Source organism: Bidens hawaiensis, unplaced genomic scaffold (assembly GCF_021521415.1).
Source record: "Bidens hawaiensis isolate Kalapana, Puna unplaced genomic scaffold, B.hawaiensis_p1.1 tig00027057_1, whole genome shotgun sequence".
NCBI classification, from domain to species: Eukaryota; Viridiplantae; Streptophyta; class Magnoliopsida; order Asterales; family Asteraceae; genus Bidens; species Bidens hawaiensis.
In genome coordinates, this window is record NW_027494356.1 from 1 (window position 1) to 23,954 (window position 23,954).

Genomic DNA, 23,954 nt, shown 5'->3' on the forward strand with positions numbered 1-23,954 from the left:
GTGATTCTTGACTTATTTAGTTAAGATTATCATAGCCTAGTTGTGAGTTATGACTATCTATAATAATAAAAATAAAATTTTGCAATTTTTTTATTTCTTGTACACATTAATTATGGTGTTTTTCTAATTACACTTTACATTGAATCAATAGTTAATACAACCTTTTTTTAATACTAATTGAGGAAATACTAATAAATACATATAATCAATGACAGTATCATACTCTTCTAATAAAGTAAAATACTGCTAATGATGTGTTAAGCCCATATTCTTTCTTGATATATTTTTTCTTCAAAAATCTTAATATTTTCTCTCATTCATTCTAGATAAATAAATCCATTGATCAAATAAAATATACTACCAAAATTATGGGATTTGAAATTAATAACTAATGGTCAATGTTTTTTTTTTTTCAAGAATACTAAACATAATTTGATACCAAAATTGAAAAATATATACATATAAATTTAAATTATTTTTAAAATATACATGTTTTAATAATACTTTTTTCTAAATATAATTTCATGATTTAACTAAATATATATTTGAATTATCTTTTCTAAATACCTTCGATGTATATTTCTTTTTATAATTGTAGAACCTCCATTTCAAATCATTCAAATGATGTTTCGATAATTTTAGATAATATATATTGAAGAATTACAAGTTCATCAGGAACAATGCAAGTTTAATTCATTTGATTTATATATATATATATATATAAATAATTACTAATAATTGATTGATTGGTAATTAGTTTGTTTCATATGTTTCTTTTACCTTTAATTTTATCTTTTCTTTCAAATAATTCATCTTATTTCTTTTTTAATACTTGACAAATTTCGTGTATTACATGGGTTCAAAAGCTAGTTAGGATATATTGTTAGACCAAGTATAACACATATAATGTTCTCTTTTCTACCGATTATAGTGAGACTAGGCTTTTGGGAAAACCCTCACCTCTTTAGTTAGCTCCACACGATAACTACAAACCAAGTATATGAGAAACATGAAGAAACCAAAGATGTGAAAAACTCAATCAAATGGATTCCTAAGTCTAGAGTTCCATAATTCACAAGAAGCGGGAATGGTGATAAAAAGTAAATTAAGTGTTTTGGTCGAGGTAGTAGTCTGAAACAACAATCTACAATGTAAGAAACTAATATCAAGAGATTGATCTATAACTAATTGGTAATTGGACAAAATATTCTATGTTAGGTCGGAAACAATTTTAAGAGTAGAAGTATGGTAAGATAACAAAAGCACAAAGCGACTTATCATTGCCTACATCAACTATTTCCAAACAGAGGTAGGGTTTCATCGTATCTTGAACCTTACAAATATCTCATGTCATGTAAGTTGTAGTGTCAAAATTCGAGATTGAATCCATCTGATTGTTAAGGAGTCCAAATAATGAGATATTTAGACATGAATTTATTTGTAACACTACTAACCACGCTATTGATTGCAAACTAGATATTGTTTAGACTAAGAGTTTTGTCAAAGGAGCTAAGTCGAATTAGGTTCGAATGAGATTTGAGTGGTTGGGTGCCTTGAACCACCATGCATGTTATTAGGGTTTTGATTTGAAGTTTGGTCAAAGGATCTGACACGCGTGTTAAGGAATGGATCAAGTGATTCGGTGTACACAACCAACTTTCCTGGCAGTGCCAGTTTGGAGAGAAATTAGTGTTGCAAGAGGCATCGGTCTTCCACTTAACATTTGCAATTGTTTCAAAAGAAATTGGAGGTGTTCAAAAGATAATCAACTTTCCAAGCAACATGTGTTGTTGATTCGAAGGGGTTTAACGATGACTGACCCCTACAACCCGCTTTGGGCTTGTCCTCGGTCACGGTTGTTGCAGAGATAATAATATCAACTGTCTTTAACATTGTCTGATGTTCATTTTGCAAACGTGATCAAGTCTAAGCGAGCTTTGATACCATAAACACAAACAATTAATGATTCCATAAAAGCAACACTTAATACATGCCTACATGGTATGCTTATGGACATGTACTTTCCATATACCATCATATATATATGTGATGTGTTTTTCAACTCAAATTAAAAGTTATAAAGACACTTACAATGGATCAGCTACAAGAAGTTGAAAAAGGTGTTCACAAGGACATGGTCCACTAACATTAGTGTAATAAAAGTTAAGGGGAAATCGCAACTGCTCTAATAGTGAATATATTGTTACTTTTAACCAATCAATAATAGAGTAAGCATTGGACAACGAGAAACAATTGAGAAAAATAGGTCCCAACAATTTTATGAATATTTACTATATGAGTTAAGTGTGTGGGTGAGTGATTGCGTGGTTAAGGACTATATGACCCTACAATACAACTTGCTAAGGACATGGGACCCTACCAATTTCATGAGTTTTGCAAGTGTAGCCGCCTCCAAAATTGAATATTAGACATGCACCTTTTCAAAGGACTTTAATTCCAAAAAGATAATCATAAATAGCAAAGACTACAAACCATGCATCAAGTTATTAAATTTTATGGTGTTACGTTTAAAATACAGTAAGGTTTCTATGAAATATAACATCTTTCATCTTAATAAAACAAAGGGGAAAACTTAGAAAGAAAGAAAAAAAAATGTTATATTCTTTGCTTGATAGATTTCTATTACACTATTCTTTTTCCATCTCATATAACTAGAACTAGCATCTGTCTATCTCAATCTCTCATGGTCCCATTTTGCTTTCTTTATGTGCTTTCTATAAATTATTGATCTAATTAAAATGTCATTTAGACATTCAGACTTCAGACTGTTTGGTTGTAAACAGAAAAATATCTTAATGGTTAAAATTAGGTCTGAATCATTCAGACTTGTTGTTGTTGCTGAATGAGACAGAGGCTCATTAAGATCTGGATGAACCAAACAGCCCCTTACATGGCCCCTGCCTCTTAAAACTCTTTTTAATAAATGGAAAATTACAGATAACAAAAGGGTATTTAGTATTTAGTGGGCCAACGTTTAACATGGGGATATTAAGGATTTTACAAAAGGCCCAAATTAAAATTTTCCAATCGACTCATTCCATGAAGGAGAAAAAAAAGGTATTTCACCCGATAGGCCGATAAATGGCACTAAAAATTTAGAAAGATGGTGTTTGGGGGCTGAAATTTTGGATTTCGGGTTTCTGAGGTCAAGTTTTTTGGGTTTGGGATTTTTAAATTCAAACCCGAAACCGACTCAAATCCGTCATGGATTTTTCAGGTTCGTCTAATTTGGGTTCGGGTTTTATCATGCTGGGTAAATCAGGGTTCAAGTATTTGAAAAAAAAAAAAGAAAAAAAGTCAAATGCTTAAAATTATAACAACATAATTTTCTTCACTTGTTAACACAAATAACCAAATAAAACACCACCATGACCTAAAAATACAACCCGTAAACAAGTAAAATTGAAAAAAAAAGGTCTAATGATTAAAAAAAAATGAACGTAAACGCCTTCAATCTTCAAGTCCGATTCTTTACTTATTCCTCTATTTTCTAATGCTATATTAAAAAAAAGGTCAAATAAAATAAGTACTAGAACTTTTAGATATAACATGAGCAAACATTAAAAATAATAATAGAATTACATTTATCAGTTGTTTTTGAAATTTCATGATTGAAGTAGAAATCTCTTTAATTCGGGTTGACCCGAAACCTAAAATTAATTAGAACCAGTAACTGACTCGATTCCGGTTGGTGTTTTCTCTGGTTGGGCTTTGTGTTTTGGTTAAAAGTGATTGGCATGATAATCGATGATAAGCAATGTTGCAAAAGTCGCTAGGCGGTCCCTAGGCGGCCGACCCCTTGGAGAGAGTACTTGGAGAGTACTCGGACGTGATAAATATAAAGAAAATTAGATTTTGGGTAATATATATATTTCAAATATCATACGTTTACTAATATTTATAACAAAATAAATTAATATCAATATAAATAAGAGAAATACATTTTTAAACACTAAACTATTCATAAAATGTTAATCATTAATTAAAGATAATGACATTCGTTCTTTAATATTATAGAAATACGAATTATGTTGTATTTCTTAAGTCAAAATAGACCCAAGTTAACCGACTAGATGTGATTCAGGCTAATGGTGACCACCTTTGACCAATTTTAGTAACTAGACGGAGTTAAAGAAACTCCACTCGGCACCATACCTTGTAGCGAGTACTCGGGCCTTGTAGACCTACTTTTACAACATTGATGATAAGTATTCATGCAACTTAAATGCATTTAGTTTGATTGTTGATACTTTGCTTTTCATAGTTGACTGGCATAATAAGCATGCATGTATACACAATGTCTGCAAAATAACGACGGTGACCTAAAAGTCTTAATCAAAATTTTCATTATAAGTTTCGAATCTTTAGCAAAATCCAGCCAGCCAACAAAGAATTGAGCTGCGGGAATGAGTCAAACTAGTTTATAATGCATGCACAAAGTCGATTTATAATTAGTGCTGACAACTTCTTATATCTTGTTATTAAAAACTTTAGATTAACATTATTGTTGTAAACTTGTAATTGGACTTCTTTTTATGTTAAAGCGTTTTTATAATCGTGTTGACACTCAAAAATAAAAATGCATGTAAAATGTTACCGGTCAACCTATCACTTGATTAGTAGGGAGTATTAAACTGGCCTTAAGAGCATCCACAACAACAAACATCCACAAACCGCCACATAATAGCCACATCAGATTTCAATTTTTTCTCAAAAACTTCAACTTTTTCTATAACAACAAACCTTCACAAACCTTATTAAAATATATTATAATTGTATATATATAATATATGTATATATGCATGTGAGAGAGAGAAATGTGTGGCCCCATAAACATGCCACCTTGTAAGTTTGTTGCAAGTTTGCATACACAAACCCAACCTTCACAAACTTGCTCCACAACAAGAGACGTTTGTCATCCAAGTCCATTCTTTTGCCACATAGATTCAAACCTAGGAAAGTGGAGCTTGTTGTGGATGCTCTAATGGTTGCGGTATTTTCACTTCTTGATCTAGGATTAGATCAAATGATCATCAATGCTTATGGTTTTGCAATTATTATTGACAAGACTTATAACTTACCATTATAACATATAGACATTTTTCAGTGGGGAATTAATGTGTTTGGACAAGGAGAAACAATAAGGCAATATGGTGAAGGCTTGCCTACATGTATATGACCCTACAATGCAACTTGTTTATGGCACGTAGTCCTCCCTATAGCACGTTCTTACATTTTTTTTAAATGTCAAAAAGACATATAATAACAGATTACAACGACCCTTGCCTTCAGTAACCGCTTTATAATAAATGGAACATACAATGAAATAAATAAATGGTACCTCATTGTATTAAAGGTATAGTAGCATGCCAGCGTGTTGTGATTCAGATGTTTTACTTGTAATTTGCACCAGTATGATTGGTCATAACTCATAAGTCTGTCAAAATAATAAAATAACTTTACATGCTATATTTGCTTTCATGGTGGCTTTTAGATTGATAATAATAGAGAAGAGTCGAGGTCGAGAGTGTGATCATTATGTGTGTTACAGTATTATATATACTATATAATGAGGAACTTATATAATCCTACATAAATCCTACATATAGTTACAATGAACAACACAGGCGCGCATCGATCGTGTAGTGTAGGCAACTTACATGGGAAGCTAAAGTAATCCTACACAAATCCAACACGATAACAATATATAATGTAGGCACCACTAATGTAGTTTAGACTTTACTACTTTAGACAGCTTATATGTGGAGCTTAGGTAATCCTAGACAAATGATACCTAAAAATATATAATTTGGTGCCATTAATATGATCTAGGCAACTTGTATGGGTAACTAATGTGGTGTAATCTTATACTTCATGCTGAGTGGAATGTCAGACTTAAAAAGGGAAAATCATCTTGATGATGTATATATGTTCAAAAAACCAACACAAAAGGCCTAATTACCCTTTCAAAAATAAATAAAAGTGTATGTTTATTCTCTTATGTGTTACATGTTTGTCATTATTATATACCATTATTTACAAATAACCAACAATTTTTTAGGAGGGTTTATTTTAGGTCTCTAATCACATGGGGTTGGGTATTTATTTAAATAAAAATGGGGCCATAGCTTTTACTGTTGATGATTAACATGTTTGTGTAGGTGTGTACGTAAGAGGTGTAATAAAGAATGCTAGTAACGTTGTCGATCAGCGAAAATTTTCTAATTGCTATTCGAATAAGTCCTTATTTCCTTAGCTTGCCACCTAGCCCTTTAATTTCAGGTAGCACGGGAAATTAAGGCCTTAATCGAAGATAGTATTGACGAATAACCTTATAACATATACCTAGCTTCTTAATCTCTTTTGATAGGGTTTAATCACCGTAGATATTGGTGATTCCTTGAGACTTGAGAGTATACTTAATCGCCAATGCCAATGGAGATTAAGCCCTTATTTGCCAATATCAAAAGAGAATAAAAAGCAGGACTTATTTGCCAATAGCATATGGAACTAAGGTTTTTCACTAAGAACATTACTTACATTCTTTGATCCATCCTTACACAACCACACAAATATATTATTCTTTGAAACGGGTTCACCCGCGTATCGTCACAAGAAATCTCTCAGGATAACACAACATCTCACATTCTCACCGCAGCCAGCGTCTCTCTCGTTAACCACTATTTGTTTTCTCCATCTCAATTGCGGTTACATTCTAACCTAACTTGATAATCTAATTGGGCATTCGAGTGTCTAATGACCGATTTTTGTGACCTAGCTTAAATCTGTTCGAAATTGGAAGCTTATCAGAAAACATTCATCATCATCACCAGTACTGGTAATGCTTTTAGAGTCAATTACTAAGTCCATTGATTATTAATAGGCGTTAATTTGCATGCATACTCTAGTGTAATGTAGGTTAAATATACTTGCTGGTGAGTTTTATAAAGATTGGTGGAATGCAAAAATTGCATGCATACTAAGTCCTGTTTACTATTCTCTTTCTTAATTATAATATTGCTTTCTTTTGCATTGCTACCATGACTTGCTGGTATAGATTAAAGTAATTTTCATTTTAGATTAAGTAAAACTATACTATAAACATGACACAATTCATTTAATTACCGGTTTGTGTTACTTACTAGTGCTATCTCTAAATTGCTGTCCCGTGGATGCTGCTACCTAAACCTTTCATTTTATAGCCACAACATAACAGGGTATGTTATTAATATTTATTCACCATGCAAGCACACACTTGTTTTTGTTTTCTTAAGATCATAATATCATATTGTCGGGCTCTTTATAATTTGCGTGTGATTTTTTATGGCTTTTTCAAGACATCATATTAATGTGTGTGAGAAATTCAGCAGATTCCATTTTTTAGGAACCTATTGATTAGGATTTATGCACTTTGTGTTCCTAGTTTGGATGTTAATAGTAATTTTATGTTGATTACCAATATTATAGAATCATACAAGACAATCTTAAATGAACAGTTTGGCCACTAAGAATAATCTGATCAGCAATTGACTTTGACTTTATAGGACCAGTAATTGACCTTGACTCTAGTATTACTGTAAAAACTAAATGATAATACACTTGTCTTTCAGCTTGGCGCATTCAGAGTTGTCAATTGTGTTTTATGAGAAGGTTCTTCTTGCTTGGGATAAGTTCCTCAAAATAATAATATATGTGGTTATTATTATTATTATTATTATTATTATTGGTGTAATCATGTTCATCTTTGCAATGGTTGGAGTGTTGCTTGTGATGCAAACCTTAAGTTCGTTTTTACATCTGTATGCTAACTGTGCTGGAATGGCGAACTTATCCGGGTGTGGTTTAGAATTACCGAGGCAGTCTTTAAGCACAAAGTGATGAAAATGAAGGTACTTTTTAGCAATGTTGCAAAAGTCGCTAGGCGGTCCCTAGGCGGCCGACCCCCTTGGAGGGAGTACTCGGAGAGTACTCGGACATGATAAATATAAAGAAAATTAATTTTTTGGATAATATATATTTCAAATCTCATAAGTTTAGTAATATTTATAACAAAATAAGTGAATATCAATATAAATAAGATAAATACATTTTTAAATACAAAATTATTCTAAAAAATGTTAATAATTAATTAAAAAAAATGATATTCGTTCTTTAATATTATAACAAAATAAGTGAATATCAAAATAAGTGAATATTTATAACAAAATAAGTGAATATCAATATAAATAAGCCTCGTTCTTTGTCTCTCTAACTGGGTATCGGTGAATCCTAGTGAGAGATTATTTACTGCACTTGCCCCAGCTTGGGTAACTGGGGTAGTGTTCGTAAAAACTGTGTAGTCGCCGGTATTCCCCCCAGTAGATGGGGTTGTGGTTACCGGAGTTTCTTTAACCATCTTTCCAGAAGTTTGAAAAAACTGAAAAGAAATGAAGTTCTAGCTTTTATGCACGGATGGCGCCAATGAAGAAACACTAAATGACCCCGGGCAGATTACGGATAATCTGGGGGTTAAATAGATGTTTCCCACGAGGGGTTAGACCCGGCAAAGATGGTTCTTCTGATAACCTGCAAAACAGACACCGTGAGCTCGTCACTGAGAAGGGGGGGGGGACCTCCTTGTGACCACCATCCGGCGTGAGAATCAGACTAGATTGCTCTTGAATATAAGTGTATATTAAAAGATTGCTAGAGCAGATATCAGGTATAAGATATAAGATACAAGATAAGATGAGATGATCATACCATTTGGGGTATTTTTAGCCGAAGGTAGGTTTCCAAGAAGGTGTAGCCGGCTGAATAGTATTCATGTTCTACCAACTGTGGCCTACGCACGTGCCATGCTGGTAGTTGGTGGGTAGGCAGCGGCCGACAGTGACCAGGCCTGCTGTGTACTATTCCTTTTCCACCAACTGCAGGCTATGCACGTGGTATGACAGGAGTTGGTGAGTAGGCAGCGGCTAATAGTGACCTTCAGTACAAGAGCATGCTGCTCGCCATACTGTTGTCAATGAGCTGTCGTATCTCTGGTCAGATCTTTTGCCCATACCTCGTCAGGTACAATACAAAAGATCCTCCAGTATCGTACAGACTGGCTCATTTGGGCAGGAGTATTCCCCCTCCCGCCTTTGTGCGGGATTGTTCCCGGCTTTGCTCATTCCTTCAGGTGACTACTGAATTATTGAGAGCTAAGTGCCTTGTGCGTGTAGCCTTGCTGCGCGGGTGGCCTTCCCTGATGGCTTGTATCCGCAGCTGCGGGAACAGGCGGAGTACTTCACCATTGGGAGGCATTTCCTGCGGGAACAGCTTGCGTACTGCGCGTAAGGACGTCACGTCTCTGAGCATGGTGGGTCCTGCGGATTCAGTTGGTTTCTGCGCAGACGTCTCTCTTCAAGGTGAGTCATGCGGGTCCAACTGGCTCTGCTGGGACCTACCTCTTCAGTAGACATTGGAACGTGCATAACTAACTCCAAATACCAGAACACATGTTACAACCAAGACACTTGAACCTACTAAGGTCTCATAAAAAACAAAAATATTAGAAGTAACCATTGTTATACATTACTAAGTTATCAAATACTTTATTATGATTATTATACATGTACTTTTTTTAGGTAATAACATATAAGCTTGATGATCAATGTACATACAAGCCACACATATTCGGTTTTTTAGGGCGTGACACCGAATTCAAGGGTTTTGCAACTAAATAAATTTATCCTATCAATTTGAAACTTTTGTAAAAGCTTTACCAAACACTTTTGCTTTTTAACAAACCAATAAACAAGTTTTAGAAGCTCACCCAAACATCCGCATAGCAAAGGTGTTGTCGCATAAGGGTATCAAAGGAGAGCGATCACGATGGTGGTGTTCAGACGGAGCTCAAAGATTAATGGAAGGGATCAAGGTTTCAAAAGTTGATTAAATGAAGATAAATTGAGACTTTCGTCACCATTTATTCTACCTAGTACCTAGCTAGTTTGTTTTAATTAAAATGTCACGTATTTAGATATTAGCGCTAATAAATGTCCTAGTGTATTTTATGTTTTATGTAATATATGGTATGATAAACATAAAAAAGAAATTATTCTAACTTTACACCAACTATCAAAAATTTCAATTATTACTATGTTTGTACTAATTGGCATGTTCATGATGTAACTTTTGTCTTTTGTTGACATGACAAGCATCAAAGATAAAAATTCACTATTATCTTACACTTATAAAGATTTGAACCAACAACGTCATATTTGTGAGAGGAGACACCGTACCACTAGACAAATATTTGATAAGCTACTTTAGGTTAGTTATACATAATAACATGAATTAAATATTTGATACCTTAAAATGCATGTTTTAAAATTTAAAATATTAATAAAGGTTAATCTATTATTATTTAGTTAACTCTAATATATATATATATATATGATCCAAGAAGTTGTTCATTTTGGCCTTGTCCACACAACTTGGGCAACATACCACATGCAATATTTATTCTGAAACCTTGCATTGTTTTTCAAAGGTATAAAAACTTACATGTGAACATGTTTCCACTCATCTTTTGTTAGATGAAAGCTGGATTTTGATGCCAACATAGTTCATATGGATTTTGAATATTATAAAGTAAATAAATAAAAAAATAAGACTTATAGTTGTGTCAGGAGAGTAATATGCTTTAAGATATTAAAAAGGAGCATTCTTTTTATATTTAAGGTTGTAAAACTCATGCCTAGGCATTATTTTTATATTTAAGGTTGTAAAAATCATGCCTAGACGCTAATTTAACTGAGGATCGATTGAGATTGAATCTTAGACAACCTCTAATCATCATCTCAATTCTCAAAGAAAGCTTAAAGATATAAAAACTAAACCCCTAAATAGATAAGACATATGAGAATGCAGCTGATATTGAAACTCATAGGTTGTATAATTTTTTTAGAGTTCAAGTTTGACAAGCCATGTCACCATTGATTTGAGCTAGTCCTCTCAGTATTATCAACAACGTATGGAATACATAAACTTAAGTTACAAAATCACTTGTTGCTTAAAGTTTGACCTATGTGTTTTGAAACACCTATACTTATGAACATCATATCAACTTTTAACACCAAACAAGTATCAATTTCAATATTTCATATATTTGAGTTTAATTCTTTGACCCAACATACCTATTTCTCCAGGAGCTCAAACCTTTTGACTACATGCATGTTTTATTTGGTTTTTGCTACTAAAAGTCGTGACAAAATAGGCATGCAAGAATATCAATAAGATTTAGACAACTAGCCACCTCTAGACACTACACACCCAAAAGTACATACTTAAACCCAATCCCTAATGGCCTAATTACTCAAATTTGTATATTAAAAGTAACTGCCTTGAGTTTTCTATGAGCTTTGCCGGAATTGTAGTCCACTCTCTCTACTAAAGCGATGTACAAAGGGATACATAAGCTTTAAACACCTTCATGTTCACTGTCTTAGACTCCTCTCTGTAAACTCTGTATTTTTTATTTTTTTTATTTTACAAAGTACAAACTTGAGTCATAACGAATATAATAAGTATATAATTTTTAACTCCATATTATCGAACAAATTTATCATTTAAGGATAAAGTTACCATATTTCCCGTAATAATCATATTATCGTAGTAAATAACCAAAATGTTCACTTTGACTTTTATCACATTTTCTCATTTTCATGAGAATTTCCTAAGCAAATTTCGAATTATTAATTGTCGTTGAGTAAAATACCTCTATATAATTTTGAGTATGATATTATCATAGTTTCTTTTCAATTAAATAAATAAAATTTTACGTATAGGCATTTGCCGTCCGGTTTTAATGGTTTTAAATTAAACCATGAGTCAAGCCATTTTTAACGGTTTTTGGTCACCGAAACTGAAACTAGGCCGCTGAAAATTGAAATCCAACAAAACCAAACCATTAACAATGGTTAGGTTCCGTTTTCGTTTGTATTTCGATATTAAATTGAGTTTAAAATAAGAATTATGAATCTACTTATAACAATAAATTATTTCATGGTTACAACGAAAAAATAAGCACCCATAAATCTACGTGATTACCAATGTCTGTATTCCCCGCTGCATGAGGCACCCGTCTAGTATTGTAAAAGATTCTAACCTCTCTTAAAAAGGTAGTTTTGCTGGAAAATTATCTTTTTCTTAAAACAAAGCACAAGATTGTTAGCAAAACCCACTATTTAACTAGTGGTTGTTATATTATTAAATGTGTTTCAATAATTAATGAGGATTGTTGTTTGTTCCAATCTTAAAAAAAAGACATGAAAAGTTGAGTTGTCTAGAAAATATACGAGGACGAGATTTATGGAAAACAAAACATAAAACATAAGACGTGGGATGCTTTGTTGGTTTGTGGAGTTTGTGAGTGTTGAGTGCTCCTTCACTATTCAGCCTCTTCTTTTAGGTGATCATTGATACTTGCCAAAGGTCATGCTAATAGATAATCATCTAAAATTACATAAACCACCCCTCGAGACATCCCCACTTGACGTTTTGTGTTTTGATTTTTGACTAACCTTAGTCAAAGCCATTATATATCCATTAGCCATCAAAACTAGTTTTATACCCGTCCGGTGGACGGGTTGTTTAATGTTATAAGTATCTTTCTTTGTAATATTTTTAAGAGAGAGTATTTGTTTATCAACTTCAAAATTTTTCTTCAATAATCAAATTTAACTTGAAGATGTGCTTAATTTTTCTTTTTGTCACCAAATTACCTTATTCTTCACTGCTTTAGTCTAAGACTCTGGTTCAATGATTAGATTTCATATGATAATTGGACATTAATAAATCTAAAGTTGGTTCCTCACCTTACAATTTTTTTAAAACTCAAAACTATAATAACCACTAAATACTGATATCCACAACTAATATAAGCCTATATATGTGACATTGATTTGTGGTTTTTTTCTTTGCAAGACGCCCACACTTCCCTCATATTTCTCGGCTCATGAATTTCCATAGGCCACTCCAAGTCAACACTACCATCAATCCCATATTCTACCTTCTCACCTGACCATGCTTGCATCCATATCTCTGATTCCTACTCGCTTGGGGTCCGTTTTGAATTAGGATTTCCATCAGACAAAAGCAAATAAGGGTGACCAATGTGCTTGCTAAGGTAGGTTTCATGGAAACAGCATACTCCGCATTTTGGCACTCCAATGTGCCAACAATTTGTTTCACTGATCTTGGTATTAAACATGCTTCTAACAGCAGCTCTCCATTTGGCCCACTCTGAAATGAAATAACATTGGTTATGTCATATTAACTATTAAAATAAAGGATTAATACATAAGCAAAGGCTAATGTACTATTAAAATATAAAATACCTTGGCTTGTCTGTCCATAGACAAAAAGCGGTGCAATTGAATACTTCTAACACTTCATTTGCAATTAGAATAACTTGTTCGTATAAATCTTTTTTGCTGAATCGTTGGGACAAAAAAACATGTCATAAATTTTGAAAAGTCAGAACCATTATTGCTCTGGATTTCTGACCTGTAAGCAAGTGACTAATACACTGAGCTGTTGAGCTACTTTAGTTTATTGTTTTGGATTTCAAATACTCCACTCATCCAAAACAAATAGAAACAATGTTCATGAAGTGAGTGACTAATATCTTTTGCTACAAAATAGACATACAAAATAGTTTTGGGACAAAGACCAAACATATCAATAAAATAAAAATACTAGAAGTAAAAAGATTTGAAAGAGCCATGATATGTGAAACTAAAAAAAAAATAGTACATATTTCAATTAATCAAATAATGTAAAACTAAGTAATGCATTTCACTAACCTCTAGATCATTTAGAAATCATTTGACTTTTAAAAATGATATATAAAAAAAAAAAGAAAACCTTTATTTATGAGGCATCTATGAACAGTTTATTATAAATAAAGTTAAGGTCAATTATAGAACAACCATAATTTCTTTGTATCTATCATATACCATACACGTGTTCCATTGTCTCAACTGTAGCTGCTGTTGTAAACTGCCACTCAGCTTTATCATCATGAAAGTCAAAATGTTTCAATATAATTATAACTGCAGTTACACGTTTTAATTTGCCACAAAGTAACACAAAATTTATAAACAAACGTACTAATATGATGAATATCCCATACCAGTGTCGTTAGTTGTGATTGTGGTAGTCCCAAATGGAGTAAGAGCTTGGAAAGGGATCATATTGAGTCTAGAGAACTTGTGACTTCATCTAGAAGCAAGATTTTTGGTTGTGTAATTACTTAATTAGTTCCGTTACAATTGAGCTCCTTTCTTCTGACATGCTGACATCTGTGTTTTTAGTTATCCAAGCTGAAAAAATTAAGATAAAAATTATCATTTTACTCTATTTTTGATATTATAGAAAGAGCTATTTGCATAAAATAGAAGACAAATTTTGGTTCAAAGTAACCAACCTTTTTTGTAGGCAAAAAGCCATCAAAGTTGGTAACTTTTAACCATGTTGACTTTTTTGGGATGAAACTCAGTTATTGTAGGTAATTATCTTCACAAAATGTTTTTTCTATAACAAAATAAGCTAGTTACCAAGTACCTAATCAAAGTTGGTAAGTCTTGATTTTAAAGTTAACTTTTTTAAAACCAAACATTCTGGTCTTGGATGGGTATGCAAAGACAACATCCTTAAACTTCAGCCCACTTTTAACAGCATATATCTTTGTTCCATGTTTGTATGTCGAGTCTATGTTCGGGACACGATTAATAATTTCATTCACAAGTGGGGCTGAAATTATTGCTTAAACAAAATGTTTTACTATCATTAGAGAAACTCCAGGACCACTACAATAGTTAGTAAGATTGCTGTTTAAGTTGACTAATTTGTTTATTATATGTTGGTCTTGTTATGTAAAAGATATGACGCATATACCTATTACATCTCTCCATATGCAATGCATACACCTGCACGGATGATATCTCCACCTTTGATTCCATTTTTCATGACCAAGATGCCCCCAAACCTGATCATAAACGCGAAAAGAGAAGTTATAATTCCAATGCAACAAAAAACCAAGACTCATGAATACAGGAATAACTTTTTTTTTTTTTTGTTAATACTTGTCCGGCTTATGATTTGTTAATTGCTATGTTTTAGCATTTAGTCGATGACAAATGTACCTTTCCTTTGAAGATGTCAGCAGAAAATTCCATCTTTGTGATTTGCAATCTGAAGATAAAGAGTATTATAAACATCTAAAAGCATGGAATTGAAGGTTAAATGCAAATTGAAAAAAATGACACAAAGATGATGGCAGAAATGAAAGTCTTACCAAAAAAGACATTCAAATTTTGATTTTGGGATGCGTTTCTAGTATCTTTTTCATTTTCCATTTTGTACAAAAGACCTGCAAGACAAACAATTTCAAGTTTAAAACTGATGATTATAACAATTGTTAGCAGCAACTTAAAATTAGGTCAACGAAATATTTAAAATTGGGAAAAATTGCAAACGAAGAACAGCTAAGCCAAATTTGATGTTTGGATTGCAAGCTAACTGGAAATTTGTTTTTCACTCTTCGAATTAAAATCCAATACGCATAGTAATCGGGTCAAATCAACATAAGCGACCCGATTTATGTACCGCACCTTAGGTATTGTCCTGCTAAATATATGATCTTAGTGGTTGCAGTGGCCGATCAATATCTTCTCGGTAGAAGGTTGGAGAAAAGAAAAGGAAGAGGAAGAAATGAGTATTGTATTTGTATTGTATCCAATATGAAGGTATAAGCCGGTAAATAGGGAAGCGACGTGGGGAGGGAAAGGAGGAGGAAGCGAAAACCGCCTGAGCGTATGTAACCGTCGTTAACTTCTCTTAACCTCTCCTTCTAGAATAAATCTCTGGACTTTAAACGGCCTAGATTTAATTTCAGTATGATCCAACGATGACAATTCATCTAAATGTTGGTTACATTCGCCGGAAACAATATATTATATAATTTTGAGGGTAAAAAGCATTAGAAGTCAAAAGTTACAACCTACTTTTCAATTTAATGTCCATACCAAACTTAGTTGAACACTAACATACCATTTATGTTCACATTTAAGTTGAAGTTCATTAAGTTAAAACTAGTATACAATTGAGTGAAAATTTTAAATTCTGTAAAATTTTAACTAAAATAAAAACTAGAAGTCTAAAACAGTTAAATTACTCTCACTCTTGAGTCAGGTGACAAGGGAATATCTCATTTATCACTAGTACGCGCCTAACAGGGGCGCAGCTTCACTAGGGCCAGAGGTCCCCCCCCCCCCCCCGTTTTTCCGCTTAGTAGTGTATATTTTCTGATATTCGGCCGAAAATTTGTATACGTAGTGTAAATTTACCCGTTTTTGGTCGAAAATTTGAGCCCCCCCCCCCCCCCCCCCCCGAGTTTATGATTTTCATAATACATTACCCGTTTTTGGCCGAAAATTTGAGCCCGACCCGCCCGAGTTTATGATTTTCACAATACATTTTGAGTCCCCCCCCCTGACAAACTTGTCCAAGCTTCGCCACTAGCGCATAATACAATGTTCATACTTAATAGAGTTACACAAACTGAGGTGGTCATGTATTCATATTTCATAGTCATGTCAAGACTCATAGTCCGGATATAGGAGTATTCATAGTCTGTTTGGTTGTTTCGATAGAAAATGTCTTATCAGAAGCCAAAAGTGTATGATAAGGCAAGTAGCCCAGTTTGGGTATCTAAACGTAAATTCTACAAAGTGGATACCCGAACAAGGGTGGTTATATAATATATGTGGTAACTGGTAACGGTCACTAGTAATTGTTTTGTAAACGTGCAATCAAGTCTAGCTAAGTTAACAATATATTCTTAAACTTCCATGACATAACCATTATAAAATGCAACTACTGAACTACACAAAACTAAATCAGAATGACAAGATTAAATCATAGCGATGTTGTTCCATTATAAGAAGACTTAACATATAAGCATATACACATGTTCTTTCATGCTCATTTTTTTTATCTCAAACTTTTTTGGGTTTTAGGTTTATTGGCTTCTCATCAAGCAAGTCAACTCGCTTTGTTGGTTTTTAATTGTTTTAACAAAATGCATATATTTCAGAATCTTATATAATATAAGAAATGAACATATTATTCCCTATATAAGGCACAGTATATTATATAAGTAGTGTCGATTGAGTTGAGATTAAAAGAATCCGATATATGGCCATACTTTATACAACTCTCATGTGTTGTAGTTGTTGCCTCCAATACAAGGCTTCACATCTTGTGGATTTGGTTGTCTGCTAACTCCAACTCCAACTCCAACTCCAACTCCAACTCCAAATCATTATCTTATATATATGGTCAAAATGGTACGAAAATATATAAAGATACCAAAATACATATATTTTATGCGAGAGGTATAAGTGTCCATATATGACTGCGTACTAGGTTACAAAACCACATATTAGGTTTTATAATTGTGTACAATATATAATTAGGTATCATTATATCGTGGGTAATCGCATACCAAGTTACATAATCACGTATAGCCACACACCAGGTTAAATAATTACGCACCATTTAAAAATTTTCAGAAACCGTAGCATTATTATACTCGAATTAAAGATAATAAAGTTTTGTATTTATGGTGTAATTTCAAAAAGTTAAATAAAGCATTAAAAAGTTATTCGAATAAGAAATGGTAGAAGTTTTGAAATTTTATTATTTGGTAACAAGCAAGCATAATCAAATAAATTATTATCAACTCGAATTCACACCCAAAACGATACATGTCGAGCTAGACTTGTAGATTGGCTTATAAACTTAAATTCTAGTTGGTGAATAAGTATAGACATCTGAAGAAACACTAACCGAACCCCGGGCAGATTACTGGTAACCTGGGGGTTAGATAGATGTTTCCCACGAGGGGTTAGACCCTGAGAAGATGGTTCTTCTGATAACCTGCAAAACAGACACCGTGAGCTCGTCACTGAGAAGGGGGGGGGGGGTTCCTCCTTGTGACCACCCTCCGGCGTGAGAATCAGACTAGATTGCTCTTTAAATATTAAGAGATTGCTAGAGCAGATATCAGGTATAATATGATGATACAAGATAAGATGAGATGGTCATACCATTTGGGGTATTTATAGCCGAAGGTAGGTTTCCAAGGAGGTGTGGCCGGCTGCAACAGTGTTCCTGTTCCACCAACAGTGGCCTACGCACGTGCCTTGCTGGTAGTTGGTGGGTAGGCAGCGGCTGATAGTGACACAGTACAGGAGCATGCTGCTCGCCATACTGTTGTCAATAAGCTGTCGTATCTTTAGTCAGATCTTTTTCCCATACCTCGTCAGGTACAGTACAGAAGATCTTCCTGTATCGTACGGACTGGCTTATTTGGGCGGGAGTATTCCCCCTCCCGCCCTTGTGCGGGATAGTCCCCGGCTTCGCTCATTCCTTCAGGTGACACTGAGTGATTGAGAGCTAAGTGCCTTGTGCGTGTAGCCTTGCTGCGCGGGTGGCCTTCCCTGATGGCTTGTATCCGAGGCTGCGGGGACAGGCGGAGTCCTTCACCATCGGGAGGCATTTCCTGCGGGACCAGCTTGCGTACTGCGCGTAAGGACGTCACGTCTCTGAGCATGGTTGGTCCTGCGGATCCAGTTGGTTTCTGCGCAGACGTCCCTCTTCAAGGTGAGTCTTGCGGGTCCAACTGGGCTCTGCTGGGACCTACCTCTTCAAGTCCCCCCAGTCCAATGTTCTTCTCATGAGTGTTTAATAAAGTGAGGTGAACTTTTGGACTTTAAGCAGAGGGTTTTGAAAAGGGTTTTTTAAGGTTTTCCATGGGGATTCTTCCCGCGGAAGTCCTTGTCACTTGCAGAAATTCCCGAGTTTCCTGCTTGGTCTTTGGGTATGATGCGGGTAGGCTGTAACCTCCTCGCAAGTCAGGAGCGTTGAGTCCCACTTGTGTGGATTCTCCGTGAGGTTTTGGTAGTTTTGAACATAGTGATCAATTATGTTAAAACAACCAATTCCATCCTGGAGCTTCAAACAACGTAGTTCTCGACGTTCCCGCTATGCGGGGATGTTATTTCCGTTTACGCAAGCATTGCCCAGAAGATCCTTCTTGGTTTCAATTCCTAGCGGAGCGCTAGGTATGTGAAGGGTTTTGCCTTAACACTGTACCTGCGCTCGTCTTACGGTTACTTTACTTCCAAGGTATTCCTGGCGTCAATTCCCTGCGGGTGCTAGGTATGTGAAGGGTTTTGCCTTAACACTGTACCCGCAGCCGTCTTACGGTTACTTGTTCGCCAAGGTTTACTTGGCTTCAATTCCCTGCGGGTGCTAGGTATGTGAAGGGTTTTGCCTTAACACTGTACCCGCAGCCGTCTTACGGTTACTTGTTCGCCAAGGTTTTCTTGGCTTCAATTCCCTGCGGGTGCTAGGTATGTGAAGGGTTTTGCCTTAACACTGTACCCGCAGCCGTCTTACGGTTACTTGTTCGCCAAGGTTTTCTTGGCTTCAATTCCCTGCGGGTGCTAGGTATGTGAAGGGTTTTGCCTTAAACACTGTACCCGCAGCCGTCTTACGGTTACTTGTTCTCCAAGGTTTACTTGGCTTCAATTCCCTGCGGGTGCTAGGTATGTGAAGGGTTTTGCCTTAACACTGTACCCGCAGCCGTCTTACGGTTACTTGTTCGCCAAGGTTTACTTGGCTTCAATTCCCTGCGGGTGCTAGGTATGTGAAGGGTTTTGCCTTAACACTGTACCCGCAGCCGTCTTACGGTTACTTGTTCGCCAAGGTTTACTTGGCTTCAATTCCCTGCGGGTGCTAGGTATGTGAAGGGTTTTGCCTTAACACTGTACCCGCAGCCGTCTTACGGTTACTTGTTCGCCAAGGTTTACTTGGCTTCAATTCCCTGCGGGTGCTAGGTATGTGAAGGGTTTTGCCTTAACACTGTACCCGCAGCCGTCTTACGGTTACTTGTTCGCCAAGGTTTTCTTGGCTTCAATTCCCTGCGGGTGCTAGGTATGTGAAGGGTTTTGCCTTAAACAATGTACCCGCAGCCGTCTTACGGTTACTTGTTCGCCAAGGTTTACTTGGCTTCAATTCCCTGCGGGTGCTAGGTATGTGAAGGGTTTTGCCTTAACACTGTACCCGCAGCCGTCTTACGGTTACTTGTTCGCCAAGGTTTACTTGGCTTCAATTCCCTGCGGGTGCTAGGTATGTGAAGGGTTTTGCCTTAACACTGCACCCGCAGCCGTCTTACGGTTACTTGTTCGCCAAGGTTTACTTGGCTTCAATTCCCTGCGGGTGCTAGGTATGTGAAGGGTTTTGCCTTAACACTGTACCCGCAGCCGTCTTACGGTTACTTGTTTGCCAAGGTAAGGGGTATTTTCCCGCCTACTTTTTGATTTTGAATTTTGAATTTTGAAATTCGAAGAGTTGGTGGAAAGAACAGTCCAAAACTCTGAAACGTCGTGCGACGGTTTCTTCTGACTGTGTCAGATCGTGCAGGAAGTTATGGTGACGTGACAGTACATGGTCATTCCAGACGCTTTTACAGGCGCGTGGGCGCGATTTTTCGGGCGCGTGGCCGCGAAATTAATGGTACGCGTCCTGTCAACAGCTGTTGCCAGCTTGCTTTTTGCCACGTGTCATAGTTTCATTGCACCTTCGATTTCTCTCTCCTCCGCATTAAATTCATCGCATTAATTGCGATTAGTATATAAAGGGGGAGAGGCCTCTTTATAATCCACACTTTCACCCTTCTCTTCTTCTTCTTAGCGATTTCCGACAAATACTCACCTTTTCAGGCAAGCATTTTCCCGAAATCGTTTTCTTCTTTCTGCAAGATGTCTTCACGTGATCTCGAGTCTTCGGCCGATGACAAGAGTACTGCTGGCGAGTGCCAGTGTGCTCTGCCCGGCGATCTGTACCGGTATGTTGTCAGGAAGTTCATGCTCGATCCTCTCGAGCCTGAGTTTCCTGAACCCCATCCGACCGTGTACGATGCCCCCAGAGGCAAGATCGGGGTTTATGCAGCATTCTTTGTCTATGGGAATCTTAGGTTCCCATTGACAAAGTTTGTTTACCGTGTCCTTCAGAGGCACGGTGTTCATTTGACCGAGTTGCACCCCATGGCGATCGCCAAGATTCGCCATTTCGAGTGGGTGTGCCGGATATTGGGCGTTGAGCCCTATGTTGACCGCCTGATGACCTTCTATACTTGGAGGTGCATCCAGGGGTGGTATACCCTGACGACCCGAATCAAGGGTTTGAAGATTTGCGCGACCGAGCGCAGTCTTCGCGCGTGGAAGCAGGAGTTCTTTTTTATATCCGCTCGCGCCATCCCCATTGCCATGAAATTCAAGAATGGGCAAGCGCTCCCAAGCCTTCACGCCTCCAGCTATCAGGAGGCGGAATGGTTCTCTAAGATATCTCGGGTCCAATCTCCGGTTTACCGGTTTGCGGAGTCCGGGATGGTGATGTTGGGGATGAGCCGGGTGTGGAAGGCTGCCGATGCGCAAAAGATCCCAATCGTCCTCGAATACGGTTCGAACTCTGTTCCTTACGGTATGCTTTCTTTCTTTTTGTTGATTTAGAATTTCTTCTAACTTTTTTCCTGTTTATTTCAGAGAGGAACGACCTGCAGTCGCTCCTAAACCCGCGGGAGACTGACGGTCCCGCTCGGATGGGTACTCGCGCTCTGGATGAGAACGAGTTGCCTATCCTGGAACAAACGGCGGATCGGTTCGTGGAGGTCTATCCGCTAGGCCATGAGATCCTTAGCGCCCGTCGGCCAGGTAAGGCGCTATTCGACCCTCAACCCCTCAATGTTGAAACCTCTGCTGGAATTCCTGTAATCGTATGTTCTGATGAGGAATCCGCAGATGGTCCTCCGTTGGTGCGGAAGAAGAAGGCTGCCGGCGGAAAGGGGAAGGAGAAGGTGGCCTCAACAGCCGATCCAGCGCCTCGGTCTGACTCGGAGACCGAGAGCGAAGAGGTGGCGGGGAATCCCGGTGGTGACAAGATCATTCCAGAGGCTGTGACAACTGTCACCGAAGAGCCCAGGATGACAACGGTAACCGGCGTGAAGAGGCCGGCTCCATCGGGTCCGTCCCCGCCTCTCCGTACCTTTAGGCTCAAGAAAACCCGTAAGTACAACTTTCCTTTGTTTTTTATCTTTAGTTTAATATCGTTTTAACACTTATCTTCTTTGTGCAGGCGTGGATGTTGACGCATTCCAGGGTGTATCTCAGAGTAGTACTCCGCCAATGACGGTAGGCTTGGTCAGCCTACCTGAGGCGACGACCCAGGCGCCTGCGCCTGCTTCCGCTGGTCCAGTTGCTCACTCCTTTGAGCCGACTGTTCCAGCTGAGATGACGTCACCGCCGGCTGTGAGTGCGATTTTTACAGCATCCTTCACCGAGCCGGCGGTAACTTTTGCTGCGGATACCGCGGCGGCGACCGCGGCGGCTGCTACCATGCCCCCGCCATCGGCAACAACGGCCGATCCATCAGGTACGCATGGGACTTCTCGCCGATCTCTGCTACCTTCCCATCTGCCTGACCTCTTGGATGGTTTTCCTTTGGGTTCAGGTGATGGGTTCGGCGGTTATCGGCCTGTCATTGACCCTACAGGTGCGTAGGGTTCTTTTGGCCCATTATATATATATATATTCTTTATCATCTTTTCCTAACTGCTTTGTGTTTTTTGCAGTGTCGGATTCCAATGAAGTGTATGTTCCACGATGGAACATACGCCGAGGAACAACCCTTCGAACCCCTGTGGAGTGCGTGGACTGGGCTCGTCACGCTGCTCCCAGTGGTGCGTTGGGGGAAGCCATGGCTAGCTACCAGGAGGGTAGGCTTAGCAATGAGCTTCGGGTTCTCCTGGCCCGGATGCAGCCGCGTGTCGAGCTGCTTTGTCGTGAAAACGACAAGTTAAAAGCAGCTCGCGCTAAAGAAGTATCTCAGGCGCGGGCTATCCGGGAGGAGAACCAAAAACTTTCCGCAGCGGCTGCGGATAAGGAGAAGGCCTTCAAGGCCCTCGAGGTTGAAGTTCAGGCTCGACTCGAGGCCCGTTCCAAGGCTGCCCAAGCTGTTAATGAACAGCTTCGGCTGGCTAAGGAAACTGCGAGGAACGCAACCGAGAGGGCCACCAAGGCTGAAGCTGTTGCTGAGCCTCTGCGCGTGGAGAATGAAGAACTTAAAGCCAAATTAGAGGCTCTCCAGCAGGCTCATGATGCCTTGGCGATGGAGGATGCTAAGAAGCTTCAAGAAATCTTGGACCAGAGGGGGGTGCTTGACCATACCGAGCGTAAGCTAAAGGGCGTCGAAGAGGCTGCGGCTAAAGAAGTGTTGCTTGCCAACCTCAGCAAGAATGAAGCCGAACGCGCCCATAACGAAGCTCAAGCTGCCCTCCAAGAGGCTCTGGTTGCCAAGGAATGGCTTCTTCGAGAAGCGTTGTCTCAGGTAAGTCTAATTTCATGTCTTCACGCTTTTCCTTATAAATAGAAAAGGTTCTGACTTGTATATATTTTTTTTGTAGGTTGTGCATCGGGTCTTTGCTGAGACCTCTTATGATGATGCTATGAGCGCAGCCCTCAACGCTTCTCACGAGGATGGGGAAAAGGTCGGCTTCCTGCTTGGTCTAGGGTTCGTTGAGAAAGGCGTCCCGCCATCCAACTTCCCTTTGTACAATGTTGATACTGAAGCCATATATGACCAAGCAGTAAATCAATACGCCGCCTTCCCGCATCCGGTGGTGGAGAAGGTAAACGAAGTTGCTGCTGCTGATGATGGGCTAGCTATCCTCAAAGCTTTCCTTGAACTGCCACGCTCTACTGATGGGGCTGGTCCAAGTGGAAGTGGCCCTGAAGCCTGATCCTGAAGATCCCTTCTCGCTGCTAGGATAGATTTAG

General features: G+C 37.6%; 1 long non-coding RNA gene across 2 annotated transcripts; it reads right to left on the reverse strand.

Moving 5' to 3' along the window:
• Window positions 1–13,797: 13,797 nt before the first annotated feature.
• On the reverse strand, window positions 13,798–15,822 carry LOC143574570 (uncharacterized). 2 transcript variants are annotated; one of them, XR_013142619.1, is made up of 5 exons: window positions 15,666–15,822; window positions 15,350–15,424; window positions 15,198–15,246; window positions 14,950–15,040; window positions 13,798–14,375 (listed from the first exon to the last, which is right to left on the reverse strand). It is a non-coding gene; the product is annotated as an uncharacterized LOC143574570 (long non-coding RNA). The 2 variants fall into 2 exon arrangements; XR_013142618.1 differs by having other exon boundaries at window positions 15,350–15,822.
• Window positions 15,823–23,954: the final 8,132 nt, after the last annotated feature.